The sequence below is a fragment of the Ornithorhynchus anatinus genome, chromosome 8 (genome assembly GCF_004115215.2).
Source record: "Ornithorhynchus anatinus isolate Pmale09 chromosome 8, mOrnAna1.pri.v4, whole genome shotgun sequence".
In the NCBI taxonomy this organism is placed as follows: Eukaryota; Metazoa; Chordata; class Mammalia; order Monotremata; family Ornithorhynchidae; genus Ornithorhynchus; species Ornithorhynchus anatinus.
In genome coordinates, this window is record NC_041735.1 from 27,668,340 (window position 1) to 27,675,855 (window position 7,516).

The following is a 7,516-nucleotide window of genomic DNA, read 5'->3' on the forward strand; positions in this document are numbered from 1 at the left end:
ACTTGTAGCGGATTGCCTTCCACTCACTAGTCACTCCCCAAGCCAGGAATGGAATGAGTAGGCCTCTGCTTGACTCTCCCTCCGTTAGTCGAGACGGGTAGAGTACCGGAAACTCTCCGGGTGCGATCCTGAGAGGGGTCCTCTTTCGTAGTCCTACTCAAAAGATGCTTCCACCTTCTCAACTTTATCTGCTATCCCCTATCGTCTCCCCAACCCTGGTTCACGAATCAATACGTTCTGCATTCATTTCATATTTTATATCCCCTAGTGTTCCCCACATTTAGGCAGTAAATATCTTAAGAAGCAGAAGCCAGTCACATAGTTCATTAGTTGCCCATCCACCTCGGACCAAAGAGAAACTCTTTACCATCAGCTTTAAAGCACTCAATCAGCTCGCCTCCTCCTACCTTACCCTCTCTGATTTCCTACTACAATCCAGCCTTCACACTTCACTCCTCTAATGACAACCTTTCTCACTGTACCTCAATCTCATTTATCTCAACACCATCCCCTTGCCCACGGCCTGTTCTCTGGCCTGGAACTCCCTCCCTGTTCATATCTGACGGACATTCACTCTCCCCACTTTCAGAAATCACATCTCCTACAAGAGGCTTTCCCCGGCTAGACGCTCATTTCCTCTTCTCTCCCTTCTCCTGCATAGCCCTTGTGCTTGGATTTACATCCTTTATTCATCCCACCTCAGCCCCCACAGCTCTTATATACATATCAGAAATTTAGTCATTAATGTTATTGTCTGTCTCCCCCACTAGACTGCAAATGCCTTGTGGGCTGGTAACTTACTGTTACTGTTCCAACTACTTGAGAGAGTACAATATAACAGTCAGTAGACATACTTCCTTAGCACAGGGAGCTTACAGTCTACACGGGGAGAGAGATATTAAGAGCATGGGCCTGGGAGTCAGAGGACCTGAGAGACTGCTGTGTTCATAAGGGCTCTGTGACTGAGGTGGGGTGAATAAAAACTGAAAATCCATGTGCAGTAACTCTTTGGGCATCCTAGTGTCATCCATTGCACATCTGCCCCACAGCAAAGCTACGCTGAGGTGAGCAACACTTCAATGCCAGGAGAACCGCCAAATATTTCATGATTGGGTCTCACCACCAGATCATTTTGTCACCAGTATCCCCTGCACTCGCTAACCCCCTATTGTGTGCAATGCACCGAACACTGGGAGTAGTACAGAGAACTATCCTGGGACCCCCAGGATGCTCCCAATTCAAAATTGAGGAGGAGGGGGAAAGGGACCCCTCCCCCCACCCAACTTGTCATGTCAACGGAACTGCTCAGGGAGTCAGATGTGGTGTTGGGAGCCCGCCCGGGCCCCCCAGACATAAAGACGACCAAAAGCCCCAGGATCATCCAAGACTGGGCCCTGGGATGGATGGGATGGAAAGTTCCTACAGAGCTTTCAGACCAGGTCCGACCATCCTCTCGTCCCATGCCGGGCCTCTTCCAAATTCTCCCGACTTGAGAAGCAGCACGGCCTAGTGGAAAGAGCAAGGGCCTGGGAGTCAGAGGACCCGGATTCTAATTCCAGCTCCGCCAATTATCTGCTCTGTGACCGTGGGCAAGTCACTTCACTTCTCTGTGCCTCAGTGACCTCATCTGTAAAATGAGATTGAGACTGTGAACCTCATGTGGGACAGGGGACTGTGTCCAACCGGATTTGCTTGTATCCACCCCAGCACTTAGTACACTGTCTGGCACATAGTAAGCACTTAACAAATGCTATAATTATCATTATTGTTATTGTTATTACCCCAACTGACCTCAGGGCCTCCAGCTTGGCCTCTCCACAATGGAGAGAAGGGAGAGGAACCACAATAAAAGATTCTTTAAAATGGCATCCTGTTTCTCCCAACCTACCCTTCCTCTAGATGAATAATTTAGCTTTCGCTTTTGCCTAATACCATAGGACTGCCATGCCATCCTCTGCTTTGGCTCAGTGCTAACCCTTCAGGCTAGAATGGGACAGGTGTTTCCAAATTTGTGGTCGTTAAAGAATAATTAGGATTTATCCTCCTCTAAATTGGTCCAGGGGAAATGAAGATTCAATTTTGTGCCCAGCATTAAGTGATTTGTACACACACAGGCACAGACATACACGTATGCATCTGATGAAATTCATTCATATGCCAAAAAGTGTTGGAAAAAGGAAAAACACCCAAAAGTGATGAAAAAAATCTATGGAATAAAAGCTTTCATGGTCTTCGGGACCACTATGCTGCCTTACTACAATTCCTATTCCAGAAATCAAGATGGCAGCAGAACTACCCTTAAGCTCTACTTTGGGGCAGGAAAAAAGGGAGATTCCTCTCTCTCTAGGAAACTGTCAAGCCTTGCGGACTCAGCAGTCACACTTGTTACCAACGCTCCCAGAATTTGAGGAGCTCAAAGCCAGCCAGTGGCAGATCCCAGATGGAGAAATTGTAGGAGGATGGAGAGAGAGAGGAAAGAGGTAGGAGAAGAGGATGGAAGGGAGGGAAAAATAAGAAGGAAATGTGGGCAGGGGAGTTAGAGGTATTCATTCATTCAATCATACTTACTGAGCTCTTACCCTGCGCAAAGCACTGTACTTAGGATTTGGGACTGTAGAATACAACAACAAACAGACAAATTTCCCGCCCACAATGAGCTCAAAGTCTACAGGGGGAGACAGACATTAATATAAATAGATAAGTAAATAAATAATTGAGTAAAGTACAGAGGGATGGACACTTGCATCAGAGTTCCCAAAGCCGGGTAATCCCCTACCCAGCTCTAAAGAAGCAGCACGGCATAGAGGATGGAGCACAGACCCGGGAGTCAGAAGGTCATGGGTTCTAATCCCAGCTCTGCCACCTGTCTGCCGTGTGACCTTGGGCAAGTCAGTTCATTTCTCTGGGCCTCAGTTCCCTCATTTGGAAAATGGGGACTGAGATTGCGAGCCCCACATGGGACAGAAAACATGGGACAGAAAGTGTTTCAAACTCCATTTCCTTGTAACCACCCCAGCGCATACTACAGTGCCTGGCACACTGGGAGTGCTTAACAAATTCCATTGTTAGTACCATTACTATTAAAGGGTCAGAGCGGGGTCTGCTCTGGCTCACTTCACTGATGTTTACTGGGAAAAATAGACAACAACTGTGGACCGTCACCTCATCCTTTCAGGCCTTTCCCTCTCTGCTTTCACATGCACTGCTCTCATATCCTCTAGCTTCAAATTCCAGTTCTGAGATTGATCTTTCTGTGAGTTTATACAGGGATCCTGCTTCTTCAAGCTCCATACAAGGAGGTAATTTTCGCAAAGAAGGTGCTTGACCATTCATTCATTCATTCAATTATATTTATTGAGCGCTGTACTAAACACTTGGGAGAGTACACTATGGCAGTCAGTAGACACATTCCCCGCCCACAGCGAGCTTACAGGCTAATGGGGAAGGACAGACACTAATGTAAATAAATAAATTACTGATATGTTCATAAGTGCTGTGGGGCTGAGGGAGGGGTGAATAAAGGGAACAAATCCAGTTGCAACGGTGATGCAGAAGGGGGTGGAAGAGGAGGAAAAGAGGGCTTAGTCAGGGAAGGCCTTTTGGAGGAGATGGACCTTCAGTAAGGCTTTGAAGGTAAGGAGAGTAATTGTCTGTCGGATATGAAGAGGGAGGGCGTTCCAGGCCAGAGGCAGGACTTGGGTGAGTGATTGGCAGCGAGATAGACGATACTGAGGTACAGTGAGTAGGCTGGCATTAAAGGAGCGAAGTGTGTGGGCTGGGTTGTCGTGGGAAATAACGGGGGGTGTGGTAGGAGGGGGAGAGATGACTGAGTGCTTTAAAGCTGATGGTAAGGAGTTCTTGTTTGATGCAGAGGTGGGGGCGGGGGAGGGGGCAACCACTGGAGGTTCTTGAAGAGTGGGCAAACCTGGACTGAATGTTTTTGTAGAAAAGCAATAATCCCCAGGCCTCTCCATTTTGGATTGCCCCAGGCCCTGCAATTCACCCATGCTGAAGGGACCGCTCTAAAGGCGCTTGGGAGAAGTGAGCTCAACACCGTGTCAACCCTATCGATAACGAATCGTGAAAAAATCTCAGAGGTTGGGGGGAACCACAGGCAAGCCAGGGTTCCTGCTGGGAAGTGACCAGCCCCAGGGATTCCCAAAACCACCACCTCAAAAGGACACGCAAGTCACGGAGGAAACTCCAGTTCAGCGGTCAATGCTCCCATCAGGCCCCTGGACCACCATACGTTATCTTAGTTACAACGAGCCGCAGGAACTAGTAGCCTTTGGCAAGTCAGGCCACAGTGACCAAGGAAAGCTGTGAGGCAAGAGAAAGAGAACCCCTCCAGGACACACGTATGCCGTAGTCAAACACTTCAGGAAATAGGAAGCACTACAATCGAAGAATCTGTCACATGTTCTTATCCCAAAACTCAAGTTTCTCTCTAATTGAATACATGGCCTGAGAAAATACAGCAGCTGACCCGGCCCCGACCTTTCCTGTTGGCTTAGTGATGCAAAATGCCTGAAGTTTGAAGAGTGCAAAGATGGAATTTTCTTCGGAATCCCCGGGGAACCAAAGCGAGCAGAACAGCAGCGGAACCCGGCATTTTCTCATAACGATTAATATGAACATCCCCTGCTTCTCCCTTCTCGCAAGCTTTCGTATTAAACCCAGAAAGGACATTAGAGAAACCATTAAAACCAATGTTTGCGGGGAGTTTAGAGAAAGAAGGATGGTGACTAATTGCAGCACATTTTCTTCTAAGAGAAGAAGGATCTCATGCCTCCGGCCTTACAGCGTGACAACAGGGTGTTTACAGCCAGTGTCTAAGCTTAAGGCAGCCTCGAACAAATTCAGCTTAGGAACCAAAAAGGCAGGAAGCAATTCGTCTGGGGCTGCAGTGGCACCAACCGAGAGGTGGGTGGTGAAATGACTTTTATTTCCCCCCCTCTCTTTGAGGAATCAAATGTAGCAATAGGACAATAAAGCAATATTCCTCCTTTTCGTAAGGTGGGAAAACACTGGCCTCTTTCTGGATGGAGAATGGAGGGGAATGACAGGCTTTGAAGTTTGATAGGGAAATGGCAACCCTTTCCCAAGAGTCCCAGACTGGTCGAATTAATGTTACATATATGTAAAGCTCCCGCTTTCTGTCTTTTTCTCCCTCTCTTTGATTCATTTAGTCTCCTGAGGCACAAGGAGCAGGCAGCAAAATGAGGCAGGATATTTGGAATTCTTCCCTCCATTACATCACTGGGAAATTTTAGCTACTTACTCTCTTATTATTATCTCTGTAGTGGAGTCCATACATACAGATGGAGTGATGAAAAATATTCACCCCATCTGAAGAAGGCAGTGTGTTTTATTCATGTTGTTCTTCTACGTCGTAGAGGCTGTTGTTTTGCTACCCACAGAGAAACTTAAATTTCTGTTTCTCCTACAGAGAGAATCCTTCCTGCCGGTATTCCTCCCTAGTTCCCCCGTGTCTCAACAGGCATCAGCCAGCGTGCCTGGCATCCTTCCCGACACTGGCAACAGCGACATCTGAGATTGAGATTTGCGCTTTAATGAGCGTCCCTCCGGATGGGGCGGATCTGCTCCTCATTTCGAGGACGACGACGCAGTTATGCAGAGAAATAACAGGGGTCTGGAGACCAGCATTTCTTTGCCATACCAGTCACGGCTTCAGAAGGATCCTGGTGGGGCAAGGGGCCGGGATTTCAGGTGTCAAGACCACTGAGGGTTTTGTGATGGAGGGAACGTGGCCCCATCCATAAAGGAGGGACAGATGCCACCTGCTCCCTGTTGAGTTCACAGAGGCGTCAGACAGGGAGGAACTACGTTGGCAGATGCCAATAGGTAGGGTCCCGACTTTATTGTTAAAGACACCTCTCCTCCAAGAAGCCTTCCCCGATTAAACCCTCTTTCCCCTGGCTTGGTTTTCTTTGTCATCTTTGCACTTGGATCTGTGACCTACGGATGTTTGCTATTCATCCCACCTCCAAGCCCACAGCACTTATCTTTACATTGTATGTATCTATCTAGACTGAAAGCTCAGTGTGGGCAGGATATAATAATCGTAATAATAATAGTATTTTTAAGCATTTACTATGTGTCAAGCACTGTTCTAAGCCCCGGGGGAGATACAAGGTTACCAGGTTGACCCAGGTGGGGCTCATATCTTAATCCCCATTTTACAGATGAAGTAACTGAGGGACGGAGAAGTTAAGTGACTTGCCCGAAGTCACACAGCTGGCAAGTGGCGGAGCTGGAATTAGAACCCACAACCTCTGACTCCCAAGCCCATGCTCTTTCCACTAGGGATATGCATCTACTAATTCTATTGAACTGTACTCTCCCAAGTGCCTAGTTCAGCGCTCTGCACATAGTAAGCACTCAGTAAATACGACTGATTGATCGACTGATTGATTGACTCCAATCCGATTTCCTACTCTGTTTACGGAGGGGGATCGACTAAGGAGCCCTGAGGCTTGTGGGACATTTTCTTATTCCTTGGAGTCTACAGAGCTGAGAGTTGCCAGCCCCTCTGAGAAAGGAGGAATGTCCCGGGGGTGGAATGAAGCCGGAAAGGGAGCCCTCTGACTGCCCCCCATCATTGGACAGAAAGGATGCACTCTCCCATTCCCCTGGATTGAGTTTGGACACTCCTTGGACAAAGCTTCTTCCCCCAGCAGACACAGTGGCCTAGTGGATAGAGCATGGCCCTGGGAGTCAGAAGGATCTGGGTTCTAGTCCCAGATCCACCACTTGTCTGTCGTCTAACCTTGGGCAAATCACTTATTTTCTCTGTGCCTCAGTTACCTCAACTGTAAAATGTGGATTATGACTGTGACCACCACGTGGGACAGGGACTGTGTCCATCCTGATTATCCTGTATCTACCCCAGCGCTTGGCACTCTGTGCCTGGCAAGAGTTTAACAAATACCATTAAAAAATCTTTCTTAGGCATTTTCTGGGAAGAACAGCTGTGGGCTGTTCCTTCTGACCTGCTCTCTTCCTCTGGCTTGCCCTCCTCCCTATATTAATAATAATGCTGGCATTTGTTAAGCGCTTACTATGTGCAGAGCACTGTTCTAAGCACTGAGGTAGATACAGGGTAATCAAGTTGTCCCACGTGAGGCTCACAGTTAATCCCCATTTTACAGATGAGGGAACTTAGGCCCAGAGAAGTGAAGTGACTTGCCCACAGTCACACAGCTGACAAGTGGCGGAGCTGGGATTCAAACTCATGACCTCTGACTCCCAAGCTCAGGCTCCTTCCACTGAGCCACACTGCTTCCCATAACCTCTACAGTTTCAGAGCTGCCTCTGTGACACAAGGGGAGTCTCCTCCTAGAGCCCCCGCAAATCCCCACTGGGACTTATTTCAGGACAGACTGTCAAAATGGAGACATTAGGGAGGTGGGAGTGTTTGGGGAGCGGAGGGAAGAATTTATTCTGGCCCTTGATCCACTTCCTCTATGATGCCGTGCAGTTTGAGGGGCATTTG

At 48.1% G+C, this 7,516-nt stretch overlaps 1 non-coding gene across 1 annotated transcript; it reads right to left on the minus strand.

Annotated features, from left to right (window-relative positions):
- On the minus strand, window positions 1-138 carry LOC114814037. Its single transcript, XR_003761780.1, has one exon. It is a non-coding gene; the product is annotated as a small nucleolar RNA SNORA7 (small nucleolar RNA).
- Window positions 139-7,516: the final 7,378 nt, after the last annotated feature.